This window comes from Canis lupus, chromosome 4 (genome assembly GCF_003254725.2).
Source record: "Canis lupus dingo isolate Sandy chromosome 4, ASM325472v2, whole genome shotgun sequence".
Lineage (NCBI taxonomy): Eukaryota > Metazoa > Chordata > Mammalia > Carnivora > Canidae > Canis > Canis lupus.
The window spans coordinates 69,805,807-69,813,785 of NC_064246.1; the positions used below are offsets into that span (position 1 = coordinate 69,805,807).

At 35.9% G+C, this 7,979-nt stretch overlaps 1 long non-coding RNA gene across 2 annotated transcripts in view; it reads right to left on the bottom strand.

The window, feature by feature from the left end:
* Nucleotides 1-2,866: 2,866 nt before the first annotated feature.
* LOC118354420 (uncharacterized) overlaps nt 2,867-7,979 on the bottom strand; it is a 64,549-nt gene continuing 59,436 nt past the window's right edge. For both annotated transcript variants that reach the window (XR_004814846.1, XR_007410371.1), the window contains exons 2-3: nt 3,382-3,437; nt 2,867-2,988 (exon numbers count right to left, since the gene is read on the bottom strand). This is a non-coding gene — a long non-coding RNA (uncharacterized LOC118354420). The remainder of the gene's footprint in view (nt 2,989-3,381; nt 3,438-7,979) is intronic.

Below are 7,979 nucleotides of genomic sequence, written 5' to 3' on the forward strand. Positions count from 1 at the left end.
ACAAACCCACTTTAGGATTTCAATTTTCTTTGCAAAGTTAAATTCTTCTTCATAACACTTTTCACCATCTGTCACATATTATTTATTTATTGTGTCTCTCCCCCATGACCCAGGAAATCTAGCTTCATAAAGACAAAGATTAATTCTGTTGCCTTCACAGCTATATTTCCAGGGCTAAGTATAATCATAGACTGATAAAATGTATTCAATAAATATTTATTGAATTAATATTCCTTACAATACACCTCTCCCAATTCAGAAAATGGCACCACTGTATACCCATTTGCTCAAAACAAAAGCCTCCTGAATTTTTTTTTTATTTAAAAAAAATTTTTTTTTAATTTATTTATGATAGTCACAGAGAGAGAGAGAGAGAGGCAGAGACACAGGCAGAGGGAGAAGCAGGCTCCATGCACCGGGAGCCCGACGTGGGATTCGATCCCGGGTCTCCAGGATCGCGCCCTGGACCAAAGGCAGGCGCCAAACCGCTGCGCCACCCAGGGATCCCAAAAGCCTCCTGAATTATACATGATTCTTCTCCTTCTCTTACCCTCCACATCCCATCCTGTCAATCTAATTCAAAATGCATACCACATCCTAACATTCCTCACTGCCTTAATTATTACTTTCTTCCAGTCAAGGCACCATCCTATCTCACTGGGCTATTTCTGGAGCCTCCTAACCATTTTCTGTGTACCCTCAATTTTGCCTCCTGCTCTAAGATATCTTCCCACACACAGTACAGCTGACTGACCTTTCTAAATAGTAAATTTTATCCCACCACACCTGTCCTGAAAATTCTCTAATAGTTTCCCACTAAGTCTCTAAAATATTCCAAACTATTCAACACAATACATGAGATCCTTTACAATCCCCTCCTTGCTCATATCATCATTCTTATCTCTTCACCCTACACCTCATCATTTCCTTTGAACACACCATGAGCAGTTCCATCTCAGGTCCCTCTCTTTGGAACATTTTCTCAGTCTTTACCTAGTTGATTTCTGCTTTTAACTTGAGTCTTAAATGATACCTCTTCAGGCCTTCTGTACTCATCCTTTCCAAAGCAATTAGTTTTACCTGGCCTCCAAGCACAGATGTATTATCTTGGGTTTTCTACACATAAGTACTTTCTGAAATTCATTTCTAATATGTCTGTTTGTTTGCTTTTGTTTAATGTCTTTATCCATCTTTACCCAGAAGACTGTAAACTTGTGGGCAAGACCATCACCTTTGCTACTCTATGTCTAATACCTAGAACAGTATCTGACACATGGTAGATGCTCAAGAAATGTTTGTTTTCTGACTGACTACTTTTAAGTTGTGTCATCAGCCAGACCCCAAGACTGACCTTTAGTGTCCTGTTTATACTCACTAATTTGTCTTATATCCTTAAGCTCTTCTTTCCAGCTTAACTCATTTTTGTTAAATTCAATTTAATTAGCATAGTGTCTTACTAGTTTCAGAGGTAGAATTCAGTGATTCATCTGTTGCATATAACACCCAGTGCTCATTACATCAAGTGCCCTCCTTAATGCTCATCACCCATTTAGCCCATTCACTCACCAACCTCCCCTCCAGCAACCCTGTTTGTTTCTTAGAGTTAAGAGTCTCTTATGATTTGTCGCCCTGTTTTTGTCTTTTCTTTCCCTTACTTCTTAACTCAGATACATGAAACCTGAATCCACCCCCCTGATGATAGCAACTGCCTTGACCTTCCACTGGCCTAGACCATCCAGACCACCACTGGATGGTTTATTCTTTTTTTTTTTTTTAATTTTTATTTATTTATTTGTGATAGTGAGAGAGAGAAAGAGAGAGAGGCAGAGACATAGGCAGAGGGAGAAGCAGGCTCCATGCACTGGGAGCCCGACGTGTGACTCGATCCCTGGTCTCCAGGATCGCGCCCTGGGCCAAAGGCAGGCGCCAAACCGCTGCGCCACCCAGGGATCCCCCACTGGATGGTTTAGTTGAGATTAACCCCTGACTCATCTCGAGCCTGTGGAGATAGAACACGGAGTGACCCCTGAAATAACATGCAATTACCTTTAACTCATTTAATACTAAAATCTCTGCCCAAGGAGGAGCCTCAGTCTCATTTACATAACATACAATGTATGTATAGGCATATTTCCTTATGGCACATGCATAACCTTGTGCCCACCTCTATGCAGATTGACAAGGCTTCCCTATCTAAATATTCACTCTAACCCTAAACAAAAGTATCCATTCACCCTCTACTGGGGAGTCACAGCTTTGGAAGCTGTTGCCTCCCCCGACCATGATCTTTTTATTTGCTACAAATAAAGTTTTCTTTGTGTGATAATGCACCTGGTATACTTTCTGTGATTCACCAAGAAGCAAACTCAAGTTGGTTCAGTTATAGTTGGATAACATGGTTAAATCTCAGATTACACTGTTAACTCATTGTGTGGCTGAATAAAGAATTTAACATCACAAAATGTTAATTTCATAATATAACAATAATAGACCTATAAATTGAGGACTATAATAAATCTCAACTGAGATCACACAATGGAAAGTTCTAAGTAAACCATAAAATACTATAATTATACTCTAATCACCACCTATACAGATTGCCTATATTATTAAAATCCTGTAAAGATTAGTTGGAGTTTTATCCCAAGCATAGGTCAAAAAATAAGTGAAAATGACAATTTCTACTATAGAAATATAGCTTTTGTGTAATAATACTTGATCCTTGAAAGATTATGTTAATGTGTTACTCTTTATTTCGATGATAAGAAAATAATATCCAAGATTGGTTGTCATACAATTTATTGTAATTAAGGGGAAAACATCCATAGAGAACTTTGTTCAACATTTTAAGTTAAATTTTAATATCCTAGGCATGATACTTACAAAAAAATCTACCAGTATGCCTTACCAACCACCATGGACCTTCCTGATTCTGTCATTTTGCCGTCTGCTTGAACAAAACACCTCGTGTTCAGTGATGGGGAAACCCTTGAGACAAAAAAGGAAATAAAGGCTACACTTCAGTGAAATTGCAAATGTTAAATATAAATTGCAACTCCATCACACTACTAATAAGAGATAAAAGTGACTAACAATTAACCAATTAAAATGACAAGTATGTGAATCTGAAAATACACAGATTAAACTTTGACCAGAGTCAAAGATTTACTGGAAAGATCTACTGGAAAATTAGACCAGAATTATTCTGTTGAGTTGAAAATAGAGCAGTGATCTCAAAACAAAAAGTGAAAATTCTATTCCTGGATTAAGAATTTATTAACTCTGATGGAATCTTCCATTTCTCTGGGGATCAATTTCTTTTTCTGTAAAAAAAAAAAAAAAGGTGTAGGACATGACCTAGATGATCGCAAGGTCTTTTACCTGCAATTGGAATTCCAGGAGTATCTTCTGAGAGACCAGCTCCAGGATGGGAGAAGCTACAGAACAAAAAGAGGCAGTGACACAAAGCTGGAAGGAACTACCAAGGCCCAGACACGCACAGCATTTAGGTAAAAGGAAATCCAGGTGGGCCCAGATTCAATTGCTAGCTTTACTATAAACTCTCTGAATGACCGCTGGGAATTTTTGCTTTATTTTCGTCCCTGAACTCCAGAGTGTTTTGAAAATTATATGAGATAAGGGTGGGAAAGCACCTTTCTCTCTTAGGAAAATTCCAAAGAATAATTATAAAAGCCTTCTATAGCTCATAATCTCAGTGTTGCTCATGGGTATTTATTTAAATATTTGCCCAGACTCCTGCTATTATAGATGATATCAGAGATGACAGATTGCTTCTCTATTTATCAGGCTCTAAAAGGAATGTACACACTTTGACACAGCATGTTGGGAAAATCAGAACTCCCTAACTGAAAAGAAAACAACTCTGAACTTTGTGATATTAAAGATATATAGCTCTAACAAGACATGGATTTAAAGACATTTGTATTCAATAGATGTAGATTTTGCCAGGTTAGGTGAATTAAAATTGTATTGGAAAATTTCTCTGGAGATTTTGAACTTTTTTATTTTCCCACAAATTCACTTGAGTAACTTTGAGTAATTATGACTTTTTTTTACACTTTGTTTTTCCACAAATTCTCCTATCCCAAACTAAGCAATTTAATTAATTACATTTTTAGGTTCATTGGTAAACATAGGCAATCCAAAGTAAGTATAATTGTCAGTGAGAAAAATGTTTGAGTTCCAGGTTTAGTCTAGCCTTGCCATGTGGTATTGGCTAAAAAGTCCAATTAATCAAAAGGTTATGCTCTGAATCTGGAAGTTTGGTGGTCAGAATGTTCTAACCAAGAAAAAGGTCATATTCTATTTAAAAAGCATTAAAAAATTCAACCAAGGTTTTTTATTTAATTATCCTTTTTTTTCTCCACATATATACATATATGTACACAATTATTTTAATATGAACATATAATTTTGGATTATCATTTTCCTACTGATATGGAATGCATGTATTTTTCATAGGATTTAGATAATGATCAAGTTTCTAATTTATCTCATACTCATATTTTTAGTCAAACTCAAAATAGTTGAGATAAAAACTAACCTAAATATGAGACATCATGTGCAAAACAGAGGTAAAAAGTATAGTGCAGATTAAAGTGGACTACCTGGCCACCATGGATTCGAATTCACTTAAAAATATCATTAATTAAAAATAATGTAAAAATCCTCCAAAATGAGTGTTATGAACACATGTACCCATGGTACCGATAGCTTGCTTCTGTCTTCAACTTCCTGGAAACACAAGAGGGAAATGGGAGACACAGGCAAAAAGAAAAGATGGCAGAACGAATAAAATCAAGGGAGGAGGTTTGGGAAATCAGGAGGAGAAAAACGTGGAATAACTAAGGGAAGAAAAATGAGGCAGTAGGATGAGTGGCAATTAAGTGTCCTGCTGATTTTTCTTTCCATGCCTTCCTGCTTGATACCTTGTGTCTGGTTAAAAAAAAAAAAAAAAAAAAAAAGTTAGTGCTTTTGGATGATCCTGCCTCATAGGAACAGGGTTTCTTTTTCTACTCAATTCACAGTCAAGCAAGTGGTGGTGGAGATGAATTTTCATATTGTTGCCTCTTCCCCAAGTCTGGTAGATCTTTACAGAGAAGCATTGTGCCTCAACTACACACTCATGATCTTTTCTATAGGTTCTGAGACTTTGATATTATTACTCAGACTCATAGATCCAATGGTGAAATGAGCTTGGTAATCTTCGTATTAGCAAACACTATGATATATGCACTCTTCACATATTCTTGATGAAAACATACAGAGGAATGAACAGTGTAGGCATAACAAAATGATGAGACTATTTCATTTTTATTGTTAATATTTTAGTTTATTTGGCTTGATTTTTATTTTAAGGGCTGGGATTGGCTTGTGGAAAGCATGGTGGGATATGCACATATATATTTTATATGATATATATATGTATATAAACAAACTTGGGTACCAGGGTCGACTCAGCCCTTAACTAGCTTTGAGAATCTAGATATTCCTAGATATTCCTCAATGAACAGTTTGTTTTCAATAGATAAATTCAAATGTAGTATTCAAAATGTAGTATTTCCATACTGGTTCTTTGGAGATATATATATATATATATACCATAAAATGATTACAAAAAATGTTAGTTATTATTACTACTTTTTGTAGTAATGTTACCAAACCACATTGTGCTATAATAATCTATTTCCAATTAAACCTGTTTCTTCTGTACTGATTTGTCACATTTATGGCAGTGTTTTGGTATAATTGACTCCCTTAGGACTCATACTTCCTCATTTGTAATTTTTTTCTCTCATTGGCAATTGATCCTCAATTCCCTTTGTTATAATGCATTTAGCTTTTGGAATCTTTATCCACACATGTAGCTCTGCCTGCACAGGCCATGAACTGTTCTTCACATTTGGGGGGAACAAGAGAGTTAAACTAATCTATTTATAATAACCTTGTGTTGCTATGAGATGTGCCACAGCAAAACTGAAAATCATTATCTTTGTCTTGTGAGCAGAAGGTATAAATAAGGTGACCAGAGGAGTTTTATTGCTCTTAGCAACAGATACAGAAGAGCAAAACAGCTATTCCAATAATATTGCCCATATGCTGGTGTGAACAAAAGAAAGATCTAGTAGTCCCAGGCTAAGTGAATTAGTGCTCCTCAGTGATGCCATTGCCCAGGGCTGGGTTTTGTTCTTTTTCTATGATGTCTTTTCAGTGCCAAATATCTTGTCAGTTCCCATTAACAGAGTCAGGCTGCCTAGAGTCTGGTTAGACATATTCCAAGGATGGCAATTGCCTTATTCACAGGTTGTTAATGTGATATATCCTTAGGCCTTGGATGCCCTTTGGGGTTCAAACAGTGCAAAGAGGTTTTGTTTTGCTTTCCACTTTAGTTTTCAAAGCCACCACGTTTGTTCCTGCTACCATTTCTAGCTAGAATTTTGTCGCTTTCTCTTTATCATTTCTTCTTCTTCCCCAAAATATGAAATGTAAAAGACTGACCCTGTCCATGAGTGAACTAAGTAGCTACATTTAGCTGAAATCTGAGGGAAGAAGTTGCATTTTAACTCACAAACTTGTGATTGTAGGATTTGTACTTTTTTTCTAGCACAGCTGATGTGGTTGAGGAACAAATCTCCTTTTCAAACACAGCCTCACCCCACCCCCCACCGCTGTCCTGGGGTTTCCTGCTTATTATTCATTTAAGTATTAAGAATAGTCTTTAAATAAAATAGAAACCCTGGTCGGGTCAATGTGGAGTCACAAAGGAGGAGAAATATTTGCTCACTTTTGCCTTGGTATTAGTGATACAATATGGCTTGCCTACTGTCAGAATTTTTTTAAAAAACAGCTTTTTTTTACTCTGGTTTCTCCAATAACCTCAGCCTATTTTGTGGTGCTGCAGATAAGATTTTGATAGCCCACATTTACCCACTCATAAATCAAATACTAATTTGAGACTAACAGTATATGCAATATATTATAGTAAATACTGTGGGGAGTACAAAGATGAATTAATATAATTATCAAATGGATCAGAGTCTGATAGAAGAGAGTAACACTTACACATAAACAACTTTTATACACGCTTTATTCTCTTCCATGGAGAATGCAGTTACCATTGATTTAGGTCAAGTCAGAAATCTTTACATCATCCTTAACCTTCTCTTTTCCTTCATATCATACAACATTGGTTATAAGGTATGCATAATTTATTTTTTAAATGTTTGTGAATGTTTCACTTCTTTTCACTACCAGCGTATTAATTCATTAGCTTTCTCATTTGATTAGGTTAGTGAATTGTTTGATTTTTCTGGAGGCTGTACAGAGCTATTGAAAGATTCAGAACAAAGGAACTATGTAATTATGCCTACTTATTAAAAATATAGTATTGTTGATCATAAATAGTTTTACAAAGAGTGACAAAGACCACTTCAATCCCATTAACGAAGAAAAGGAAGAAAGAAGTTAAATCAGAAATCAATAGTACATGGATTACTAGAAACTTAGTTCATCCTCTTTATTAGGGCCATAGTAAGTGTGTGATAAAATATAATTCCTTAACAAATTAAAATATAGTTATAATTACAAATTAAAATATAATTCCTCAACACAATATCCATTAAATCCAGAACATTATACTACTTATGTGTGATGGACATAGAAATGTGCCATGTGGATTCCCTTTTAAGTACTGGGTGATAATTGCCACAGACATACTTGAGAGTTGAAAGAACTCCCACTTTCTGGCCTAGTTCTGTGAGGCAAGATGTAACATGGCAGGAAAAGCCAAGAGAAAGCCTAGAAAACTATCCCACCTACTCCTGACCTAGGTACCAAATTAAAAATTATCATTTCCAAGAAAAAGACTCATGGGCATTATCGTGATTTAGTCAGCTAGTCAAAGTTTTGGAAGATTGGAAGATCCAGGAAAAAGATAACTAGGATTGAGGTATGTGGCT